General features: G+C 40.3%; 1 protein-coding gene and 1 long non-coding RNA gene across 3 annotated transcripts in view; one reads left to right on the top strand and one right to left on the bottom strand.

Annotated features, from left to right (window-relative positions):
* The window catches only part of LOC142046987 (uncharacterized), a 116,222-nt gene that overhangs the window by 30,509 nt on the left and 60,377 nt on the right, over positions 1–25,336 (bottom strand). The window lies entirely within an intron of this gene.
* Positions 5,818–25,336, top strand: part of KCNN2 (potassium calcium-activated channel subfamily N member 2) — a 197,798-nt gene continuing 178,279 nt past the window's right edge. For both annotated transcript variants that reach the window (XM_075067159.1, XM_075067160.1), the window contains exon 1: positions 5,818–5,955. The gene's annotated coding sequence lies outside the window, so the exon portion shown is untranslated. The remainder of the gene's footprint in view (positions 5,956–25,336) is intronic.

Below are 25,336 nucleotides of genomic sequence, written 5' to 3' on the forward strand. Positions count from 1 at the left end.
ACAGAAATGCAGGTAAAACAGAACAGGAGACATACAATTCTCCCCCAAAGAGTTCAGTCACAAATTTAATTAATGCATTATTTTTTTTAATGTGCATCATCAGCATTGAAGTCTGTCCTCTGGAATGGTGGCCGAAACAAAAAAGGCATATGAATGTTTTGAATATCTGGCATGTAAATACCTTGCAACAGTAGTTGTATGAGGTTAATTGAAAAATACTCTCTCTTTTGTTTATAATTTTTACAGTGCAAATATTTGTACCAAAAATAATGATACAAAGTGAGCACTGTAGACTTTGTATTCTGTGTTGTAATAGAAATCAATATATTTGAAAATGTAGAAGAACATCCAAAATATTGAATACATTTCAGTTGGTATGAGTTAATTGCGTGAGTTAACTGCGATTCATTGACAGCCCTAATTATTAACAATCTTATATCTGATAAGAGTGCTATTTGGCAGCTCTTGGCTTTTCCTCAATTCCTACTTTCAATAATCCCCCTAAACCTGGATGACTTTCTGTACCAGCAGTCTTGTTCTACTTTAGTTAAGGTGGAACCCCTTTTCACACAGCCTCTCTCATTTCCAAAAAAGTCCTTAGAGTCTAATGCGCTTAAACTGTTCCTCTTTACTTCATCATCTCATCCATATGCAGAGATTTCTGAAGGCCGCCTCATTGTGCTAACTCTGTAGGGTTAACTGGAAGCATTTTAGAATAATGTACAATAGTGGCAGTGGCTCTACGTCTTTTCTTAGTAAACTAACTCTAGTTTGCAGGATCTCTTTCCTCCACTGCCCTGTATCAGAGAAGAATTCAAACCTGAAATGCAGAAACAATCAGAAGCTGCAAGTTTAGTCTAAGAACTGTCACTTGCATTTCGCTGCTGGAGAGTGAGGGGTATCAAAAGAAGATGCTGAAAAGGTTGCACAAATGGAACAGGTTTCATTAGCCTAATCATTGGAATTGATGATTTCTTCGATTTTCAATGTAGTCAATATTCTCCTCATTCCACTCAATGCAATTAGGATCTCTTTACTGACAAAATAATTATGATACGGTATAGCTCCTTCAGACTACCTAGGAGACTGCCAGCCCACATGGAAGCTGAATTACATTCTTGGAAGAGAATATTCACTTATAGACTAGAAACATACTGATATCTAAAAGAATCAGCCTTTCAGTTTTGTGAGGGTAAATGATAATAGGAGTGAGACTGTGCCTAAGGGTGAGCAAACCAACCTGAACCTCTGCATTCCCTTGTTTCAACCCAAACACAAGCCTTCATTATTATCTTATTTAACTGTTGCAGCACTTTAATATAAACATATTTGGTGTTATACTTTGACCAGTTACCTGAGCCGTTCTCAAGCTCAGCTGGTTCCATAACTGTTTGAAGACGGCTATGGGTGAATAAAGTTCTTTTGGATGAAAGGCAGCAGATGACTAGTGGGGAGAGGATTAGCCAGAGTGGAACAGCTCAGTTTGATGAAGGAGTTTGAAATATGTCAGATCACTAGATTTGGAGTATCTTTGAGAGCCCCACTGAAGTGAGGTGGATGCAACTTTGCAATGGTGTGACCATGTGATTCATATTTCCGGGTCAGAGACTAAACTGGCATTTGGGCACCCAGAACATGAGATCTAGATACTGTGACAGACCCAGGCCAGTGGGGTACAGGAGTCTGGTAGAGGGCAAATATACTGGTCACTGGATGAGTAGTTTTCTGTTCCCTGAGTGACCAGAGCAGGGGCTGCACTAGAGTAATCAGGAACCTGCTAGAACCAATTAAGGCAGACAGGCTGATTAGATCACCTGCAGCCAATCAAGGCAGGTAGATCAGGGCACCTGGTTTAAAAAGACAGGAGTACTTGTGGCACCTTAGAGACTAAAATTTATTTCGCATGAGCTTTCGTGAGCTACAGCTCACTTCTTCGATGCATCCGAAGAAGTGAGCTGTAGCTACGAAAGCTCATGCTGAATAAATTTGCTAGTCTCTAAGGTGCCACAAGTACTCCTGGTCTTTTGCGAATACAGACTAATACGGCTGCTACTCTGAAACCTAGTTTAAAAAGGACCTCTCACTCAAACATGGGGGGAGCAGAGGAGAGGAGTGTGTGTGAGCAGTGCGAGCAACCAGTGCAAGGAGCTGGAGGAGTGAGTGAGAGAGCTGCTGAGGAGAAGGAGTACAAGTGTTATCAGACACCAAGGAGAAAGTCTGTGTGAGGATAGAAGGTGTTTGGGAGGCCATGAGGAAGTAAGCCAGGGAGCTGTAGCTGTCATGCAGCTGTTACAGGAGGCACTGTAGACAGCTGCAATCCACAGGGCCCTGGGCTGGAACCCGGAGTAGAGGGAAGGCCCAGGTTCCCCCAAAACCTCCCAACTCCTGATCAGACACAAGAGAAGTTGACCCAGACTATGGGGAAGATCACTGAGGTGAGCAAATCTGCCAATAAGCACAGGACCCACCAAGGTAGAGGAGGAACTTTGTCACAATACTTATATGATGTCTCCTGAGTAAAAAGAATGAATAACCTTACAACTTTTCAAATTCCCTCCTTCTTCTTGAGTAATATCTGAATGAATAGTAGATATTTTTCTTGAGTACCAGGTGGGAGTTTAAAAGCATGTGACTATATGTGCAAAGAGCTACTGGGGAAATCTTAAGACAAAGAAATGTATTTAGTTTTGCATTCTGTGACTATTGGGCTTTGTAGTGATTTCTTAAGGGAAGTAGTGGAAGCCTCATCACTTGTACCACTTAGTCTGGTCTAGACACTCGAAAATGCACAGACGGGAGAAAAGTGTGCATTGGCAACAGTTAGGCTGGATTCTGACCTAATAGGTCTGTAATGTCTATGATAATTTGTTAGAATGCTTTTGCTCTTCAAGTACAGTGTATAATTTTCTTTGTCTCCTTACTGAAAACTAGTTATCAGAAGGAGCAACATAGCTTATTCGCTATATACTTCCCTCTTAACCACGCAGTATGTGGGGGTGGAAAAAGCTTATTTCTCAGTCTTAGGGGTAGATATACTTTCCTGGATATAAAATAAAGGCATCATGTTTTATGGAAGGGCAGGTGCATAACAGTGCATAAATAGGTTAGGTACCTATCATATCAATCAAGTGACAGGTACCAGCCACTAGAGGCTATGTTAGTCTCAAACTCTGAAGATCTCCATATACAGACAACAATGGAACATCTAGTATAGCATATTACATATTACTCTTCCCCCAGTTAGATTTTATTCATGCCAATTCATCTTTAACTATTTTCTTTCCTCTTTTTCATCAGCTTTCCTCCTTTTTCCTTTCTTTTCTTTGGCTATTTCTCTGTGGGTTCAGCTTTATTTTAAGTGTTTTTTTGCTTTCAACTTTTGTACTACACTGATCTCTTGGTACACCACTTACCCATTTATATGATGCCCACTGTGAATGAACAGAGACAAAATAGGGCTTCAGAAATTAGTCTTGTTTTTTGAGTCAAGTCAGCCTCAAATCTTCTTACAATCCAATTCATCAGAAATGCAGCATGCCATGGAAAACAAAACTAGTGTATTATTTGCTGCCATAATTCAAAGGGAATTTCTTAGTTAAAGTTTGCATCAGCCTTGCATGTAACTGTAGTTCATTAGAGCTCATATTAACCTATCTGTACCTGGGTATGGTTTATTACTTATACAGATTATACTCTCACCTGTTTCTAAATCACAAGTCTGCTCCTCCTTATTATATTTTTCTTTTCTAAATTACTGAGCTGTTCTCTGTCAATGTTTATGTATTTTTATTGTCATATTTGTGGCAGTTTTTGTATTTCTAATGCTTATAACTACATTTGCATTACAGTATCTAACTCTGTTCATGCCATCATAAAACCCTTCAAAGTAATATTTCTCATCAAGTCTTTTGTTATCTCTATTCTTCATTTTCACTGCTCACCAACAATGTCCCCCCCAAAATCACAAGTCAGACCATTCATTAATTCAAAAAGAGCAGTATGCCATTATACCAACTGGATGTGCACAGACATAAAATTTATTGTTATAAATGTTCAATACGCTTTCAAAGAATTGTAACTGAAAGCAATTAATAAAAAGGAAAGTATCAGAGGGGTAGCCGTGTTAGTCTGGATCTGTAAAAGCAGCAAAGAATCCTGTGACACCTTATAGTGTAACAGACGTTTTGGAGAAAGGCACATGAAAATATACAAGAATAAGCTCATAACAAAAATGATTCAACTCATATGGGTACACTCTTTGCATAATTTGAATCAAAACCAATTTCTTCTACAATTAAAAACAGAGAAAGCTGAGTCATAACATAACCAGGAAAAAATGAATGTATGGCTTAGAGTTTGAGAAATGAAATACTATAATTATTAAAAGAGAACCTTGGCGACCATTTGAAATCCAGACTACTTCAAATGTCACCTGCTGAAAGTTGTTACCATCAGAAGCCTGTTCACTGGCCTATCTGAAAAAAGTTGACTGTCTCAGTCCATTTCCTATTAGGTGTCCACATCACAAAAAACACTATCAGAACTGGTACAAATGGCATGATCCAAAGCACCCTAATGTCAGAGCAGATTTGCATACTTTTGTGGGCTTTGAACCAGGTCCCAATTTGGCACTTGTTTTTTAGTCTCAGCAGGGAGGTCACAGACTGAATGCATGTTGAGACAGAACTGTCCTTTCTTCTGAAGATGTCATCCACCAAGTCAGGCCTGAGATATGCAGATAGCTGGTGAGTGAAAGTTTGACTGCTTCTGCGTTATCTGTTCTGTGCATAAACAGTCTCCAGTCTCAAGCTGACATTTTCCTCCAGCACTAAATAAACTTTTAGAACCAGATTCTGCTTCCCTTACTCTGCTTACTTTGCAGGAAGTCCCATTAGCTGTTAAGTAGGCCCACTGAAATAAATGGAAACACTTACTTACAGAGTAAGGTACTTCTCAGAGTGAATAAGGATGGCAGAATCTGGCCCTTGGCAAATAGTTTCACCTTACATCTCTTGACTATCATATTCTAGTAGTTCATCAGTTAATGAAAGAATAAAGATGCAGGATTGTGCCCCAAATGAGGGAAAAAAGCAGGAAAGTATTTAAATAAACTACTCTTTTATGGAAATTGAAATCCTATGAAAACTCAGGTTGTCATTCCCTGTCCTATGTAGACATCATAGTAATCCTCAAATATGACAGCAGGCTGCATAGCAAAACTGCAGTAGTAATGCACATTTGGTGGAGCTGGGTTGTAAGCCAAACAGACTTCATCATTTAAGGGTGTGAGGACTGAAACTGGCTGAGTGCTATTTTGTAGTAATGTGTGTCTGTCTGCATGCCCCATGCAGGAGGAAGACTGCAGGACAAAAGGAAAAATGGTAGTCAGGGCTGTCAGTCATGCAAACATTTCTATAGCCTGTCTCCTCCTCTTCAGTAATTCGCCTTCCTGTCAGATGTACCTCTTTTGTAAGTACAGAAGTTCCTTTTTTCCCCTCTCTGAGCACTAGAAGGTGCTTCTATCTTTGGAGGCTTTATTAACACTCCTTTTTGAACTTCTAATAAGCCTTGTTTGTGAAGGGTCATTTTCTCTCTCACCTGCAGTGGTAGAGAGGTGTAGGGGTGTAGCTGTTTTTCTTCAGCCGCCCCTCTGCTCCCTGCCCCACCACACAAAAAAGAAAAGAGAAAATCTCTACAACTTGAATGCACAGCATAAAGTCTCAGCTGGAGAGCAGGAATGACTGAAGTGAACCTGCAGTTTTTTGCCCCTCTCCTACTCACTCCTATAAAGAAGCTTTTGAATTGACAAATAAGAAGGCTGTGTATGGCAGATGAGATTGCAGTCTGCAATTAGCCACCAGATTCTGGGGATAGCAACCTTTGGGCTGAGCCCAAACTGAAAAACAAAGCTGTCAGGAGAGTATACCATTGAATCAGGAGAAAGAGAGAGAACAGGTAAGCTCAAAGTATCTTTATCTGAATATGAAAATATACCCATTGCCAATCAGGCTTTCTTACGAGCCGCAAAGTCATTGAACAAGGCACTTTTAACAGGAGAGAACTAAGCCTACATCATTTTCATTGTATTCCTCTCTATAGGTTATGGCTCTAGTGCAATTGTTTTCTTAAAACTTCTCTGACCAACAACTATTTGAAATTCATTCAACTTGTATTTGCTTTCTATGACAAGGTGAATCTCTGTATCTTGTACCAGGAATGCGTCCCTTTCTTTTTCCAAGTCTTTATTTCTTAAGTGTGTTGGTAAGCTTACTTTGCAATAGTAATTATTATGGGCCTGATTCTGCCACCCTTGCACACACCAAGTAATACCTTAGCTTGCAAGAAGTCTGATTGAAATCAGCGGGACTGCTTGCCTAATGGGGCACTGTTCAACATAAATAAGGCTGGCAGTTTTGAGTTATGGGATCAGGAGAACACTTTGTGTCAGAAATTCATTAGTTTAAGTTCCAAATAATTAATACAGTGCATTTATATTGTAACTTTTTTACCTGAGAAACTTAGATTTAGGAGATTATTGCCATCACAAGTAAATGATTCAAAGACATGAAGCTTTAAAAGGCAGTTTTTATTATCTCCTGAAGAGTATGTTCAAGTTATGCTATGCAGGTTAGGTCTTTGACTGTGAGAAAATACAACCAAGCAGACAGAAAATATTATCCTTTAATCTAACATTCTTCTGTGTAATTAATATGCAGTTCAAATCAGAAAAGACAGCGATCTTAGAAGGCTCTTATTTTCTGTTTTATTGATGAAGTCTGAAAAGTCACCTACATTAGTAACTGCTTTGTAGAAAATAAAACACAGTTGTTTCCTCTGTGGAACAGAGCTAGGAGATAAATATTTTTTATTACTCTAAATTCAAAATACATGATACAATTAAAAAAAGACTATTCGTTGTCTTGGCTCACTTATAAAATGCAGGGCAGGTGTGCATTTCATTACATTTTATAGTGCAGATCATCTGCTCATAAAAGACTTTTATCACTGTTGATCTTGGCTCTTTCCAGCTCATTAACATAAACTCCAGCAACATTCTCTTCTTTGATTTTGGGCTTTGCACTTAGCTTTATCTTGTAGTCACAGTATAAACTTTACATGAAACCAGATCTGGGCTTTCATTCTAGATTGTCACTTTCCTATGACCCCTCATACATTTCAATTTCAAATCAAAGGCAGTCTATCGCCTGGGGATTCAAACAGGATCAAAAGCTTTCATGTTATATTTGTATTTATTAGCCTGCTGGAAATGCATCAGTTTCATTCATCAAAGATCACTCTCCTGATAGTGTGTTTATGTACACATAACTTTATGTGAAGACATACATAATTGTTTTTATTTCTCCTGGTAACCATATTATTTCTATAATTATAATACGATTAGCAACTATACAGGTAAATCTTTTATGTAATTGTATTGCTCTACAGATGATTCTTTGGTATTAGTACCATGTGATACCCCTGTGAGAAGTTGATTAAAATATTTAATAACTCATTAATAGAAAATGTATGTGATTCTGCCCAGTCTTACATACTTTTATGTATATTGTAGAACACTACACTAATGAGGCAACAGTACATCATATTATTTAGTCAGTAACCTACAAAATGCTGAAACACAGCTATAAATTCATGAGACAGAAGTACTAAAATAACATAGCATTTCAGCTCTTTCTCATGACCCTGCTTCTCTACCTCTTTTGCCACTAGACATGTTGCTGCCACTTCCCCTACAAACAAACAAAAACCCCTAAATCATTTGTGTCATCATCAAATAGTGATCTCAATTAACAAAGAAAAACAAAATGAACTTTGTACACAGCTTGGAGCAAATGTGAACCGACTTGCACCAGTGAAAACTGATTCCCCCATTTGCATCTTTGTATCCATAACTGGGAAGAATGACAGAAATTGACTGAGGCCGAAGGCTGCCAATCAAGTCCATGCATACCATATTCTATAATTCCGCAGGGGGACATGTCCTTGCATTCTACCCAAATGAACATCTCACTATAGAACTAAAGGACATAGCATACCTTTTAATCTAGAGTTGAAATCTCATTAATGTCAATGGATTGGGCTCTTAAGCCCTGATCCTACAATTGGTTGCTCATGGGCGTACTGCCGTGCCTGTGGCTGGCCCCACTGAAGTTGTTGGGGCCGCACATGGGCACTCATATATTGCAATATTGGGACCCTGGTTAGCAGTTTTCTTCTTTCTGTACCTTGGTGATGGAGATGAGTGTTGTATAAACATGTACGAATAGAACCTGACTGACAAACACAGGTGGACCTGCTTCTTCTCCTGTTGAGTACAATGAGAGTTGTACATTTGGGATGCAATGAGGTCCAGTTAATAGGGAATGGATTGGGAATCAGAATACTATTCCTATCAATTTTATTCCTAGCTTTGCCATGGCTTTGCTGTGTGACCTTGGGCAAGTCACTTAACCTCTCTGTGCTGTGTGTTCAATCTTTCTCATTCAATTATTCTCAAAGCACTTTACAAAGAAAAGTAAGAACTATGAATGAAAAGCATCGTATGACAGCTAAGTAGTGTGGCAAACTCAGGACAGTTGGCTACCAGGAGAGGGGTAGTAATTGTTCCCAGAAGGCTTAGCCTAGAGGAATCAGGTTCAGCTGGGACAGGGGTTAGGAGGGAACTAATCAGGTTCAGCTGACTCCAATTGCTGGTGACCTTTTTAAAACCTCCCTGGCAGGGAAGGGGGGGGGGGGCGGTAGCAACAACAACAACAACAACAACAACAACGGGCAGCTAAACTCTGAGGCTGTCCTGGGAAGGCAGCTTGCAGTCTCCTCAGAAGGAGAGGAAACTAGAGCAAGGGGCTGGCTGAGAAGGGATCAGCCAGACCCTGTGAGATTGGGAAGGGTTTTTTTTTTGTCTTTGTTTTTTTTTTTACCAAGCCTGTGCCTCCAGGGCAAAAAGGAACTGTGCTACCAAACAGAGAGGCAGGTACTTTGCCACAGTAGTTATTATTTATTCCTATGGTTATTGCAAGGTGCTGAGAGCCCTGGATACTATATCTGCTGTCTTTTTTTCTAAAATGGAAATTATCTAATTTAGATCTTACAGCAGTTATTGAAAAACTTCCTTTTCAGTTAGAATTGCTATAAAAGTCCAATTGTTCTTTTTAAAAAGTTTTTCATGTAGGATGTACTGTACGATGTATTTTCTATAAGGATGCTTGAAACTACATGCCACATTCCTCAAAGAACCAGGACAAAGTATTAGATTTTTGAGTTTAAACGACTAAATGGCATTGCTATCCATTATATAAGAGAGGAAGGAAGGTCTTGTGGTTAAAGAACTGGACTGAGGCTCGAGAGAACTGGGTGAAATTCCCAGCTATGCCACAGACTTGCTATGTGACCTTGCGCACCAGACTTGAAGTCAGAGGCAAATTACCATTGACTTGAATAGTGCAGGATCCAGGTTTTAAAATCTGGAGTTTTCCATTGACTTCAGTGGAGCCAGGATTTACAATCTATGCTCCACACCTGTAAGCTTCTTTTCTCCCATCCGTTGGCTGTCATGTCTAGCTGGACTATAAGCTTTCCACAGCAGGGACTCTCTCTCAGTATCTGTGTACTCAACACCCAGCACAATGATAACCTGATCCCAGTTGGGTCTCCTAGGTGCTCCCATAAAATGAATAGTAGTAATTGTTCCTGTCCCTACCTGGTTATAGACCTTGTTCCCCTCCTTCAGTTGTCTAGAAACAATCCTGATCCTTGTGCTTCTGGCCCATAAGGATGGAGAAGTCTGGCACAGACAGAGTTGCTATATTTTCTGAAGAAGGAGGCAGAATTGGTTGAGCCTGGGGGAAACTGGCTCCACTTTTATAAAGCTTCTGTGCACATTCCTCTGGCACTCCTAGATGCAGACCCTCCTTATCTCCTTGCTTCTCACACAGGCAGTGGCTTAGAACCACAATCTTGCCCTATTGAATTATGAATTTTATTTGACTTGTAGACATTGTGCTCGTTACCGATTCTATTGTTTACAGAAGGCCAGCAGCATTGCACGTAATAGCACAATTCACTGTTGACCATACAAAGTACAGCTTGTCTCAAAATGAAGAAATTTGGCAATTATCACAAGTGAGCGATATTCAGTACAACTTTCCTATGCAGGGAAAGGAGAAATAAAAGTATAATTTGTTAAAATTATTTTTTCTTCTCATCATCCTTTTGACTGGAGATAGCTTTATGTTACAATTACAAAGCAGCAGTTCTCAAACTGTGTCAGGACCCTAGAGTGGGTCACAGCCCCGTTTTAACAGGGTTGGCAGGGCAGGGGTTAGACTTGCTGAGGCCCAGGGCCAAAGCTCAAGCCTGAGCCCTGCCACTGGGGGCCGAAACCAAAGCACAAGGGCTTCAGTCCCGGGCTGCGGGGCTCAGGCTTCAGCTTCAGTCTTGGGCAGCAGGGCTCAGGTTACAGGCCCCCTGCCTGGGGTTGTGACGAAGAGTAATAGTGTGTATATATATCTATAACTGTATCAACAGCCTGTTATTTTGTGTAACAATCCGATGTAGTGAACATATTATCAGATAAAGAATAGAACTTCTAGGAACTCCTACACAGAAAACATACTGTGTTGCATTTACCTGAGTCAGAAATGTACCAGCACATGGCTGAGCCTGTGGTGACTATTACTATGTTACAGATAGTCCTGTGCCTCAACCATGGAAGGCTGGACCATACGCTCTCAACTTAAAATATAATCATTTTGCTCTGCATTATTATTTTTTGAATTTTGCTGAATTACACTGTTCATCACAGCCACAACCTGTTGGGTGGGTTCTGAATTCCCAAGAGTGCCTTTCAGTTCTCTGCCCCTGTCTCTCCTGCAATTCTAGTCCTGGGCATTACCTCTTTGAAGCCTTCCAAATGTTCTAAATTATGTGTGCGCGTACATCCCCCCCAAAGCTGGCTCTTTGATGTGGCTAAATATCCATTGAGTACTACCACTGGGACCACCAGACCTTTTTTACTGTTGGTGTAAGGCAAACTAGAAGCCTGAACCCACTCTCATACTGGTTCTGCACTGCTGGAACTCCACTGATTTCGATAGTTTCTCTTGATTGACATTGCTGTACCATGAGAGCAATTTCAGGCCCTAAGGATGAAATCTGGGCCATTCTGAATTCATTGGTAAAACTTCCCTCTATGTCAGTGGATCCAGAATTTCATGCTGGGTGTCTCAGTTTGAACCCATCATCTATCTTTCTTTCAGTTACCTTTCTGGTAAATGATTCCCTATGTACATTGTCCTTTGAGTGACCTCCTGTATCTGCTGCTTATTTCTAGTTTCTTAATTTTCACTTTTTCCAATAGATTTTTGACATCCTCCCCCCTTCTCTGTACTCATTTTACCAACACATTATTGACTAAGTCCCTTTTTCATTTTCCAGATCTCTATTAGGTCACATCAAATTCTTCTTTTCCAAGGTGCACAAGACTAATTCCTTTAACTTTTCTTTGTTAAGAGATGGTATATCTGTGTCCTCATAACAGCACATGATGCCATTTCTAGTGGCACATTCCCTGGATAGAATTTCAGACATTTCAAAGGAGAGTCCTGTGTTGGAGACAGAAGTGGGAGAAATAAGTCAAACTGAAAGGGGGGACAAGGGAAACAAACTGGAGGGAAAGATAAAAAAAAGACTGAAAAGAAAGGAGGGAGGGAAGAAAATTGAAACTTCACAAAGGTTGGCACCTGGCAGCTCTATGACTTTCACTCTTGGCACTCTGGCTCAGGTAGGACTGACTTCTTCTTCAGTCCTGATATCCTCTTTCTATTCCTTTTATTGCATCCTCTCCAAAACAATATCATTCCTGTGATGCATTGACCAGTGTTGCATAAAACTATACTTTTGGGAGATGACAAATGCCTTTAAAGGGTGCAGTAACATCACCAACTTGTTTTCTAGTTTGTCCGTGTGCTAGTGTAAAATACTTATTTTTAAAAAATTCAGCTGTGTTAGGCTGATGGCGTCAATGACTTTTCTGTAACATCCCCCAAATCCTTCTTTGAATTCAGAACTCCAAAACTGTGTGCCCAGTACGCTAAGAGCACCTGCTAGATTTATTAAATAAAATGCTAACTATCATATTACAGAAACAAAGGGCAAAAAAAGACATAACAACTGTGTCCGTATCTTCAACCAAACACTATTTTGTATGAGGGAACTCAGTAATTAGCATCTTGACTCAGCTAACAAATTTGCTAACTAGTAAGGAGGCTTTGCTTCTGCTTGAGGTAGGGTAATAATGAATGGCCAGTCTTAGTACAGTAAAGAAGCTTTTACTTATGCTGTGCCTGCTCCACTAAATTTTTATTCATGCTGAATTTCCCTACACTAAGCCTCAAGTTCTTGAAGAAGTTAACTTCATGGTGAAGAGGTTTCTTCCACCTCAGTAATGTCAGGCAAAGTGGACCACTAAAGGGAAGCTGCTCAGGTACAATCTGGCATTCTCTCATCTTCTCCAGAGAGTGAGGATTACTTCTGTGGCACTCCTACACCCTGCCAGCATGACCTGTGACAGCCAGAGGCCTGCCTCAAACCAGCATCAAAAGTTCCCTTATGACTTCATTGAATTGTGTTGATTTGTAACAAGAAGCACCAAGAACACTTCAGCTTATTTCACAACATAATGCCAGGATATCCAATCTACTTAGAGAGACCCTCTTTTGCCTGTTGATCAGGCTCAACTAAATGGACAGAAGACAAGCCAGTGTTGAAACTCTTTTGTTCACTGAAGCCAGGAGAGAAGATACTGGTTCAATGTTCTTTCCTTTGTGGTAGCAACCAATAAATGTTAGGCACTGAGACAGACAGTTCTTGCCCCAAAGAGCATGCAGTCTAAAAGATATGTGTTCTTATTTATACAAATGACTTGGCTTCTTTTAGCTCTTCTGGTGTATTAATGTAGACTTAATTTTTCACTTTAAGAATATTCCTCATTTTGAATGGAAGAGACTTCCTGAAGAAATTAAAAAAAATTGATACTAAAATGAATCAATTTTTCAAGATCAACTATTATGGCATATCAGTTTCATATTGGTAAAGCTTACTGAATGAAGGTGAGAGACGGTCACCAGAAGATGACTGGTACATATCAGTTTTAATTTTACACACTTTGTTCAGAAGTTTGGTAAGAATTGTTGCTCGAGGTTTAAAATAAAATGCAGTTGTAGTAACTCTCCAGTAAAACAAATACATTAGATAGGACTTCTGAGAAATTGTTTTGGTAATGCTGTAATTTCATCAAAAGAACTAACTGCACATATCAGTTCTTAATGTGGGATAAGCAAAACAGATTTTCTGAGACTAATCCTTGGGTTACTTTCCTTTATCATATGGACTATTGAGATCTTTCTTCATAATATCTATCCACTCTGTTTTATTTGCAGCAGAAAGAATCTGTCACCAGCAAATACTTCTTAATTAGTATGTGTTTCAGGACATATGGCACAGGTTTTGAAAACATTAGGGTTTTCATTAATGAAACCACAATGATGCAAATCTGAGCCGGGCACATTGCACCTAGGTTATATTTCATTTATTGACCACCTATTGTATTAATAACTAAGGGTAAGATTTAATCTCAGGTATTTTTAGTAAAAATCACGAACAAGTCATGAGCAAAAAATAAATAAATCATGGCCCATGACCTGTCCATGACTTATACCAGGGATTGAAAACCTGTAGCACGCAGCATGCCAGGGTAAGCCCCGTGGAGGGCTGGGCTGATTTGTTTACCTGCCATGTCCGCAGGTTTGGCCGATCGTGGCTCCCACTGGCCACGGTTCACCGCTCCAGGCCAATGGGGGCTGCAGGAAGCAGTGGCCAGCACATCCCTCGGCCCGCGCCACTTCCCGCAGCCCCCGTTGGCCTGGAGCGGCGAACCGCAGCCAGTGGAAGCTGCGATTTCCTGAATCTGCGGACGCGGCAGGTAAACAAACCGCTCTGGCCCGATGGGGGGCTTACCCTGGCAGGCTGTGTGCCAAATGTTGCTGATACCTGACTTATACCATAAATACCCCTGATTGAATCTTATAGGGGAGGTGCTATGAGGGGGAGTGCTGTGGGGTAAGGGAGCTCACGACACCAGCTGTGTGGGGGGAACCCTGGGGGCCTGCGGCACCAGTTGCAGAAGAAAGTTCCAGGGGGCCTGCTGCCACTCCAGCTGTGGTTGTGGTGGGGGAAACCCTGGAGGGCCAGAGGCTGCTCTGGCTGCCGCCGGTGTGGGGGGGAAGCCTCAGGCGACCGGCAGTAGCTTCCGCTGCCTCGGGATTATTAAGAGGAGCCCCGGGGCCAGCCACTGTTCTGGCCGCCCCGAGATCACTGCCAGGAGCCCCTGAGCTGTGACTGCTCCCTCCTTCCCCAGGACTGCTTCTCAGGCAGTTCCCTGGGGCCAGCTGCATCGGCCGCTGCCCAGGGCCACCAGAGCAGCATCTGGTTCGGCTGGCTGCGAGGCCCCCAAGGGTCAGCCACACCACAGCTGCTGCAGAAGTCACAGAGGTCGCAGGAAGTCTCGGAATCCATGACTTCCTGACCTCTGTGACAAACATGGAGCCTTATTTAATAACGTCAATAATTAACTCAATATTGCTTATGCATCCACTGCGAAAATGCAGTACACAGACTTTCTTTGCACAGCCTCAGGACTGTCACAGCAACATGCACATGAGTGGAGAGTAATGTATGCATCAATCTGAGGTAAGACTGTTTTATACTTGGAGAGTTACCAAAATACTTCACATATATTTTTCAATCCCCTTCAGTGACACTATATATATAACATAGGGACATATAGCACACTGAAGTGCATTTCATAAATCCTGTATAAACCTTCTGACATATTTCAAACATTTTAAGCAAACAATAAAATTTTAAAACTTCTGTTATATCTAGTCACTATAGTTAACAAACTGAATAAACTTAACATTCAATAAAAACAGGCATCCTTAAGGGCTTAACTTCCACCACCAAAACATGGGCTAGGGACCCTCAGTGCCATAATGCCTGCTTGGGCAGAAGTCAGGGTGGGCTTGGATGCTTTCCATTCCCAGTCAAGAGCCACCTGGTGCAATTCAGAAAGTCGGTAGAGCTGGCTGGATGTAGAGTGAACCAGGATACCTGGGAGATACATTGATTGAGTTCATTCCCCAGCAACTTTGACTGGTGAGGATCTAAGAGAGCCCCCAACAGAATATAAAGCTGTCCTCCCTGGTGGAATCCCTAGTCTTTGGAGAGTGTGCAAATTGCCCCTAAAAGTCAGATTTTGAAAGTGACTGCGTTTATTTATTACTTAACATTCATTTCAAAAGCAGCATAAGAAGAAACTGCATGATATCTTGATTACAGTAGAGCCTGGCCTGTGTTTCACTTTTAGTACTGTATAACAGCAGGTAACTGTTCATTGTTCAGTATTGTCATGGTGACATAGATGAACAAATTGGTGAAGATTATAAATGCCTTCATCTGATTGGACCCTAGATTTCGCTTACAAATCAATACACTGAGGCTGTGCAGCAACTTCAACACAACTCTTATCAGGAAGGACACGGGGTCAAGCTGCCCTTTCTGTGGCACCCCAAACCCCCTCTGCAGAGAATTGCTAGTGGAGCTTCAGATGATCTGGACTACTGCTTAGGGCTGATGATGCTGTCTCTAGTGTGGGGACAGCCCACCAGCACTGGTGCAAATCAAAGTGTGAGGCTTACAACGTGAAGTTTTAAACTAGTAGTTTTGATTATGTTAATATTTCCTCTATTTAGTGTAAAATGACAATGAGAAACTGTATCTGCATGGTAACTCCTTTGATTTTAAATTGAAGTTCATACTTACTTTTTTTTTTTAATGGACCTATTGAAAAGTTTCATCCTTTGTGCTTTTTCCCTCAGTGTGAGCTAGGATGCCTCTGCATTTATAATCAGACATAAATTAAAATAGAAGCCCTGATGACTATGGCAATGATCTAATTTTAAAAAAATCAGTATGTTGCAAATAGCAAGGAATTGCTAGTGCAAATACTATTTGCTGGAAACTACTGGAAAATCCTGACTTCTTCATAGTGACCATTTATTAAAGAATGTATTCCTTTTAGAGATTTCACCAGTTTAGTTACAGAGACATAAAATACACATCATTTCTCTTATTAAAATCGCTTACAGAGGGAAAAGACTGCCTGTTTTGCTACATCCACAGGTAACTGCCTAATTTGTTCTGAACATTCTGGCATATCTTGAATAATGATTACTGCAGTAATTTAATCTTAAATCAAACTGCCTAAAATATGCATCAGCTAATCTATTTTTTCATTGAACCAAAAAATATATTGAAGCCAAGGAAAATTAATTTCTTACACAATAACTTGGCTTAATGAAGACTTTGATTATATTTTTGATGTTGGTAGAAAGAAAAAAAATTGCTCAGTCATTCAACTGTATGGAAATGAGAGACAGAGAAAAATGATTAATCAATGGATGTTGATTTGTGAAAAGCTGTTATCCAAACGCACCATGATAGGGTGGAACATTGGAGTATATTATTTGAAAGTCATAAAATAACAGTAACTCTGCTTGGTTTCATTTGCATGCTGCACGTTTGAGGATGCTTGGAAAAATGTATGTGATTGCATCCACCCTAATAATTAACCACCCCAAGAGCCCATTATAAGAGTTGTTTTTAGTTACTAATCTGTAATGCCCTAAATGGGTTGCTTAAGATGTTTTAAAGGCAAGATCCAGCTTCTTATTATGTTAATTAGGGATGAAAGAACTTATTCAAGTAAATCTGGAATCTACTAACAAAACTGTGCTTATGGTATAAGAGCAAGAAGGACTTGAGCCTCCAAGGTGCTGAGTACTATGGTCTGATCTAGCAAGGCACTGAAGCACATGATTAACTTTAAGAACACTTACTTCAATGGGATTATTCATGTGTTTAAAATTAAGTATGTATTTAAGGGACTTTCTGGATTGGATCAGAGTGCTCAGTATCTTGCAGGACTGAGTCCTAATTGAGCCAGACAGAAGTGTGGTGAGTAGCTAAGGTTGCTAGTGAAAAGAGAAGCAGTAAAGGAAGTGAGGCCAGGGGAGGAGAAGGGTGACACAGTTGAAGGGAAGAAAAGAGGTTTGAGAAAGGAGCCTAAAATAAAAAAATCTATTTAAATACAGAAAAGTCTCAGAGTCGAGAGGGGCCTTTGAAGTAAGGTGATAAGGAGAAGGACATGGCTCCAAAATCCAAGAGAAGAGTGGGGGAGAGTGGAGTAGGTCTGGGGAGTAAAGGAATGTGGAATGTGATTTTCAAATTAGGGCCCCGATCCTGCAAGTTATCTGCACAGACGGTTCTGCATCTGCATAGAACCACACTGACTTCAATGGGGCTGTGTGTGTGTAGAGTAATTTAGCTGTACAAATGAAATCTATTTAATTAAAGGGGAACTGCTATTATGAACAATATCAGATCCAAAATCCTTTCATTCTTTTGTCATAGAATTGTTAACTGGTTTTCTTATCATTACAATAATATTAATAAATGAACACATTACAGTAGATGGTAAGAAGAGGGGTGACTGTCATTTGCAAGGATGAGCAGTAAAGGAGAAAAAGATTGTATTATTTCTTTACATATTGAAATGAATATTTGAAAGAGCTTTCCAGATTAGAGTAAAAGAAAATTACTCCATAGGAGCAAAGAAAACAGCAGAAACTTTTTTTTTTTGGTAAGATTACAATAAGGAACTAAAATATAAGGTGTAATATTTTCTATTTGAAATATCTGTGCATAGTGGAATTTAATTTTATTAATCACTGCTAGGTGTGATAGCTTGTCTATATGGATCAAACATAAATTGACAAAAACCAATGGATTAAATCCAGGTCTCACTGAAGTCAATTGCAAAATTTCCATTGGCTTCAGTGAAAACAGGATTTTACTCAATGTATTTGCATTTGCTTATTCTGATCACTGGACATTTGGCTGTAAAGATGAGACTGGGAATCACTTCTTTTGACTTTTCCTCTGCTTCCAAAGTGAGAAAAGACTTGTCCACTCTGAATGCCACTCACGTTGCATTCACATAGGAAAGAGTTAATTCTCAACAGTAGTGGACCTCAAGTCTCCTTGCTCACTATCCATGAGGGGTAAGGGTTGAATCGAAATTTTGACCAAAAACCAGAAATGAAAATTCTTGAAAAATGCTGACTTTCCCCCACATTTTCTGACCAGTTCAGTTGCTCTCTTGCATGACAATCTGGTTAATGGAATACATTAAAGGTAATGTGTGTACTTAAAAAAAACGGCCTAATAAACAAAGGAACTACAACAAAAATGCTGTGAAAGAATAGGAAGGGTGTGTCAAAACGCAGCATAAAAGGAAATCGAAGTTCAGTGGAAGCTGCAGGGAATCCACCTTAGGTACATTCTTGAATCATTCCATTGTGCATGTTGTAGGCCAGCTTTTGTTGTGAATTTCATTAATGAGTTGTCCTTTTCTAACTAGGGTTTCTCTTGTTAAAGTTGGCCTTATTATTTCCAATATTACCAGTTTATACAGAGGGAAACAGGTGACCCAAAAGTGAAGTAGGAAGGCCTGGAAATAATACATTGAAAATATGGAGGAGCAAGTTAAGACCACAGAAGAGAGAGAGGCTGAAGAGAGTTTACTTCTCTCTTCCCCTGTTCAACCTTTTAGTCATGCTCTAGGGCCAGAACCAAAAGCCTGTTGAAGTCAATGGTTTCTTCAGATCTGTTTTATCCTTTTAACCAATTATACATTTTTAACATCTCTACCAAAAGATACTTTTATTAAACTGAGAACCAAGTTCCCAAATCCAAACACCAATGCACTTGAACCCAGAACTAGATACAAAATTTGTAACTGACCCTCCATCCCTGTAGCAAACCAAAATCTTGGATCTAGACATCCACAAACCCTGTGGTGTTTAAAACCTGGATCCGGATCCAACTTGTACAGCTCAGGCACATCTCTGTTATTCTGGTGGGAAATATTTCAAAGGGAAACACATAAGCAGCAGTTGAGAGTACGTGTAAATAGAGAACCAACATTTATTCTTCAGTTTAGAAAAAAAATATTTATATCTGTAGGCCATTTTCAAGCTTTGGACAGGTGACCAAGGAGGGCGGTACACAACTGCCTACTCAAAATGAATCAGTGCACTCTATTTTCAGCGTTAAAGAATGACTCTCTATGCAGTGTAACTGAATATACTTTGGGAACAACCATGGCTCTGGCTACTCGTGCATGGATGGGAGTTCATATTGCTGATGGCAATATGGGGACAGGGGAGAACAGCTCTTTAAGGCTACTATATTTTATCCCACATGATCAGGGGGGAGGAATAAGTGGAGTCTTGGCTTTGCCCACCATCCCATGCTCCAGCCAACATAGAAGGCTGTTGTAGACTGCCTCCTACCTGTAGCAGGAAGCGAACTAGTGACCAGATGGAGACTCCATGAGTTACATTCAAGTCATTGGTCTGCATATTATGGTGCTGCCCTTTACTCTAGGCTTATGGCAAAGCCATAACGGAGCCCTTTGTCTTTTAAAATTAAATTATAAAATGGCAAATTCCCATGTGCGTTCCTTATGTTCTTTATAGGGCAGTAAGGATTTATTAGTTCATCACTGTTCAGTGCTTTGAAAATGTAAAGTACAATATAACTATTGGTAATACAGAAAAGCATTATACATGGAGCTAGTAGGAGAAACTTTGATGGAAACACATTCTGCTAGAACAGGGGTCGGAAACCTTTCAGAAGTGGTGTGCCGAGTCTTCATTTAATCACTCTAATTTAAGGTTTCGCGTGCCAGTAATACATTTTTAACATTTTTAGAAGGTCTCTTTCTATAATATATAACTAAACTATTGTTGTATGTAAAGTAAATAAGGTTTTTAAAATGTTTAAGAAGCTTCATATAAAATTAAGTTAAAATGCAGAGCCCCCCAGACCTGTGGCCAAGGACCCGGGCAGTGTGAGTGCCACTGAAAATCAGCTCGCGTGCCGCCTTCAGCATACGTGCCATAGGTTGCCTACCCCTGTGCTAGAATATGTAGTTCTCTCAATAGCCAAATGCTTTGTGAAATGGAGTTGAAGTCTTTGGAATATTGTTTCAGAAGAAAACGAGAAAAAGTTCTGACACTCTCAAAATGTCCTGTTTTGATGTTTTTTAAATGGCTTTCATGCTGACATTTTTTTGTTACCAATATTTATTTTATTATGTTATAATATAATACAAATTTTTAAAAGTGGAAATCAAAACAAAGCAGTTTCAGAATTTTACTTTGTGGAGAATTTTTACATTTTTGGGATGTAATCCCACATCCAATTTTGAATGAAGTCAAATTTTTGAAACCTTGAAATCCTTCACAAAACAAAATGTACATCTTCTGCACAGTCCTAGTTATTAATGTGAGATGTTCTCTTGGAGGCAGACTGCAGCAGTCCCTTAGCTTCCAGCATGGCCTCCCTCTTTCCTCTTCTGCTCCTGCTTTTTACTGTTTAGGACTATTGTGGTTCCAGGTATAGCCCAGTGAGTGAGTGACTATTGTGGTAATTAGAGACTTGATTCTACATTAACTTAGCAACAGTATGCTGATGTTACCTGGGAACATTCCCCTTTGAAATGCTACAAAGCTATACTAGTGTGTCATTACTTTTCAATCTGAAAAGCAGGTTGCTTTTTCACTAGGAAGGAATTGGTAAAAAGGGAGCACTTTAATACTGTCATGAAATGGCCTTGCATTTTGTCATGTGATGGGATCTAAAAGTCTGGATGTAAAAAAAGACAGTATTAGTCAAAATCAATTCTGAATTAAACTCTTTTTAAAAATCAAAAGATATAATTCAACTAACAGAACAAAATAAGCCAAAAATCACTGATTCAAGATCAGAGGTTTTATATTGTTACAACTTCAGTGATGCAGGACACAAACAATTTTTGTCAGATCTGAGATTTTTCTTAAAATGCTTTGTTTGAGATCAGACTACATATCCTGCACAGTCTTTTAAACTGTTTTCAAAAATGATCCATGTTTAGTTTTATTATGAATTACTTGTACTGTATTATTTGCATTCCAGTAGCATTTGTATTCCAGGGTATAAAGCATTTAAACTATATTTTCTTGTTGTTGTTTAGAGTATTTACCACACAAACTTTTTTTTGTCATTTCCCACACATAGTGGTCCAGAACAACAACTGGTGTAAATCACTAAGATCATACAGGATCTACACTCAGGTACAACAGCTAAGGATCTGGCCTTATATTTTATGTTGCCTAAAGAAATTATGTAACTGTAGAGCTAGATTGTGAAATTATGTCAGGGTAGCCATTTTGCCAGATTATTATTAGTGAGACTGCCTCTCTCTTGGGCAATTTGTTGCACTTGTAATTGACAATGTTTCTCAAGTGGGACCCCCTCTATTTCTAAGGGAGGGGGCTGCTATCCTTTCATTCTGGAATTTCCTATAGCAATATGCTTGCAGGAACTTGGATTTGTTAGTCTTCTAGGGATGCTGCAAATCAAACACCCCCACATACCACCCACATTTCTTTAACATAGACTTTTGATTTAGAGGTGGGATTGTGGCTTGAAAGTCCTAGTGACTGGGGATACTGGTGAGTTTTGCTGTAATAAGCACATAGACCTAAGCATTACAAAAGTAAGCCTAATATGTGAATAAACACCACAGGCCACATTCTCTGATCTAGTTGAGCTGTGTCTAATACAAGATCAGATAAGAATGGAAAGAATGTGGCTTTAACACTTCAGATCTGGGACTGCGTAGGTTTCAGTTTTGGAGCTGCTCTAAGTTTTGTGCCAAGGTGCCTATGGATCCCGATGGCTGTGCTAACAGGTGGCAATTGCTGCAGGACAGCGGTACTCAGGCCCCCATCCCACTCAGGAGACTGGTTGAGTTGGCTTGTCATAGCCTGAAGGAGCTGAAGCAGGGCCAAGAGCCTGGATCCAGATGGGCAGAGAGTCTGGCTGCCTGCATGAGCAAACTTGCACAGTTATTGAAATTGTCTGTGGAGTATTTCCTGTGCAGGGAGAGCAACATGTCCATTTTCAACAGGAAATGAATTCTTTTGTCTCTCTCATTTCATTTTGATGATGACAAAATATTTCATTTCAATGTTATCAGTTCCATTTTGTTCCTTTATAGTATATTCATTTAAATGGTTATAAATATTATTTTTATATTATTTTGACATTACTGAAATATTCTGACCTTCTCAAAACTAAACATTTTGGTTTTTAAATCTGCGATTCCTGTTGTGCCAATAATTTCAGCTTCTCCAGCTTGGAGCAAAAACAAATTTGGAAATGGACATTCTGTTTGATGACCAACTCTAAAGTCTTTCCATTGACTTATTTTTATTACAGTAGCATCTAGAGGTCAGGCCCCTTTATGCTCAGCACTGGGCAAACAGTCCGTGGGTTCTGAAGCACCCTTCTAGTTGTTCATGAAAATCATGAAAGATTTTTAGCAAGTGGAGGTTGTCCCACACACTCTCAAGCCTCAGCTCTTACACATGTGATCCATACACAGAAATTATTAACGTTGCTATTCCTCCATCCTAAGTACTGCTTTAACCCACATTACCATGGTAATGGAATACTTCATAATCTTTTAATGCATTACGACCACTGTAAGGTAGGGAAGTACTGTTAGCTTCTCTGTGCCTCAGTTTCCCATCTGTAAAATGAGGCTAAGTGAATTGCCCAGGGTCACACAGGAATCTGTGACAGAGCAGGAAAGCAAACTTTGATCTCCTAAGTATCAAGTTAGTGCCCTAATCACTGGACCACTTTTCTCTGCAAGAAACCCCCTTTTTATTGCATTTCTACAGTGTGAGCAAAACATATTGGGATGAAGTGTAAGTTCCACCAGCACAAGCTCCATTTTGAACCAGTGCAGTGTGTCTGTATCAAGGGTTCTGCACTTGTGCAACTAGTCATGTAGTTACACCAGTGCAAATTACCCTCATTTAGACAAAATTTAGAGAATAATCTCCAAGAAATAGCTGCCATTGGATAGAGAAATGGTGAGAAGTATGTGGGGTAAAAACCTCAAACATGCTTGGCTTATTTAACTATCTAAGCCCAATGCATTCCTCTTGCTAACTTGTCACTTTGTGTTGATTATGGTTGGCAGACACTTGTTCTGAACAGAAATGAAGCCCATTGTAACCTATTATACAAAGAAGCAAAACATTGTGGTGATCTCAAAATCAATGCCTGGTAGTGGCATGAAGTGAAAGCAATTATTTATAGGGGAAAAATTCCACTAAATGCCCCTCCTGCTCTGAAATGTCCGTAAGTGATTGATTCATAAGCATTTGAAACCTTGAAATCCAAGAATAATATGATCCTTGAGAAAGTTTATAGGCACTTTGGCAATCACATATATTGCTGCTTATAATTTATAATATTCAGATACAATTGGAAGCAAGAGACCCCCCTTGTTGACTGTATAGGACACCTGCTGTGTCAGCAAAAGGATAGCATACTAATCCTAAAAGGGATTCATGAAGATTGTTGATTCATACTGTGATGAGGCATCAGCCCCACACTAGCCCATAAAGGGTTAATAGAACCCTAGGGAGGCTGTGCAACAGGCAGCCAATTACAGCGGACCCTAGGGAGGCTGCGCAGGAGACAGTCAACTGGAGAGGGCTATGAGGAGCAGCTAATCAGGGCTGGGCAGCAGCCGATCAGGGCCCATATAAGAAGAGCTGCAGGAGTGAGCAGCTCAGTCACTCCTTGGAGCTTGAGGAGAATTAGCTATCCTGAAGGCAGAAGGATAGCTAGCACTGCTGGGCAGGCTCAGGGGAGTGAGAGTGAGCTCCCAGCTGATGACTGGCATGCTGAGGCCCTGAGACAAGGGCAGAAAAGGTTCTGGGGCTGCAGGGAAGTGGCCCAGGAAGTAGACTGAGGGGTTGGAGGGGCTGCAGTACATGGCCGCCATCTACAGGATCCATGGGCTGGGATCCCCTGCTAATTACCACTGGGGAAGTGGCTAGACAGTGGACTGCTATTCCCCTTCCCCAGAACGGGGGAGAACTGAGTGTGACACAGCTGGAGGGTTGTGTCCTGAAGAGGATGCTGTTTTCTTTGGGACAACACACTTCCTGGATGTGATGGTGGTGAGATATCACCAGATGAGGGTGCACTGGTGAACTAAGCTAATTCCCAGGACTGCCAGCAGGAGGTGCCACAGCTGTGAGTCAAACCCTGTCTCATATACCATGAAATTAATTATTTTAATACACATATAATAGCACAGGAAGGTAGGCTAAGTTAACACAAGATGTGTTGACATGCTGTAGTAATGAAAATCTAGTTCAGAGGATGCCCACATGCATCAGCATTTCAAAAAGCGTTTCCTTGATGTATTCTCACTTTGTTCAAATCCTATGTTATCATGGATAACTTTTTATTAGGCAATTTCCATTTCAAAGGGTCTGTGTTCATTTTATAGCTGCTCCTCCCCCATCTTCCAAACAACTTAAAGCTATCTTAATGCTAAAAGATAAGATGACCTAGCATCACCTTTATTAAAACACTAGCAAATGAAAGGACCAAGTTGTATTTAGTAGACTTGTTAATGATCACAGATTTATCTCTTTTTAAAAGCATTTTTTTTTCATTTCTATTCAAAACTTTGGAAGCAATTGCATGTCTTGTTGCAATGTATTAACGTCATAAGCACAAAATTACATAGATGCCTACCTCCCAGTTTTGACTCTACTGTGATCCACAAAACTGGGTTCAGTGGGCTAAACTCATTTTGCACCTGTGTTTCTATCTCTGGGCACGTGCGCAGCTCTTCCCTCTACGTGCGCCTTGTCCTGATGCCTATTTCCTACCTATGCTCCAAAACAATTCACAACGGGGGAAGATAGGCATTAGTCTAAGGCCATGGCTACACTTACATTTTTGCAGCGCTGGTAGTTACAGCTGTGGTCGTACAGCTGTGTAGGGCCAGCGCTGCAGTGTGTCCACACTGACAGCGACCAGCGCTGCAGTGTGTCCACACTTGCAGCATTTGCAGCGCTGTTGGGAGTGGTGCAGCTGGTCACTGATTGATTTGATTGATTGAATTGCACTCCACGCCTCGTCTGAGCAAACAGAAGGTGTATTTTTTAAAATTCCCAGGGCATGGCTGGTCACTGATTGATTTGATTGATTGAATTGCACTCCACGCCTCGTCTGAGCAAACAGAAGGTGTATTTTTTAAAATTCCCAGGGCATG

Source organism: Chelonoidis abingdonii, chromosome 6 (genome assembly GCF_003597395.2).
Source record: "Chelonoidis abingdonii isolate Lonesome George chromosome 6, CheloAbing_2.0, whole genome shotgun sequence".
Lineage (NCBI taxonomy): Eukaryota > Metazoa > Chordata > Testudines > Testudinidae > Chelonoidis > Chelonoidis abingdonii.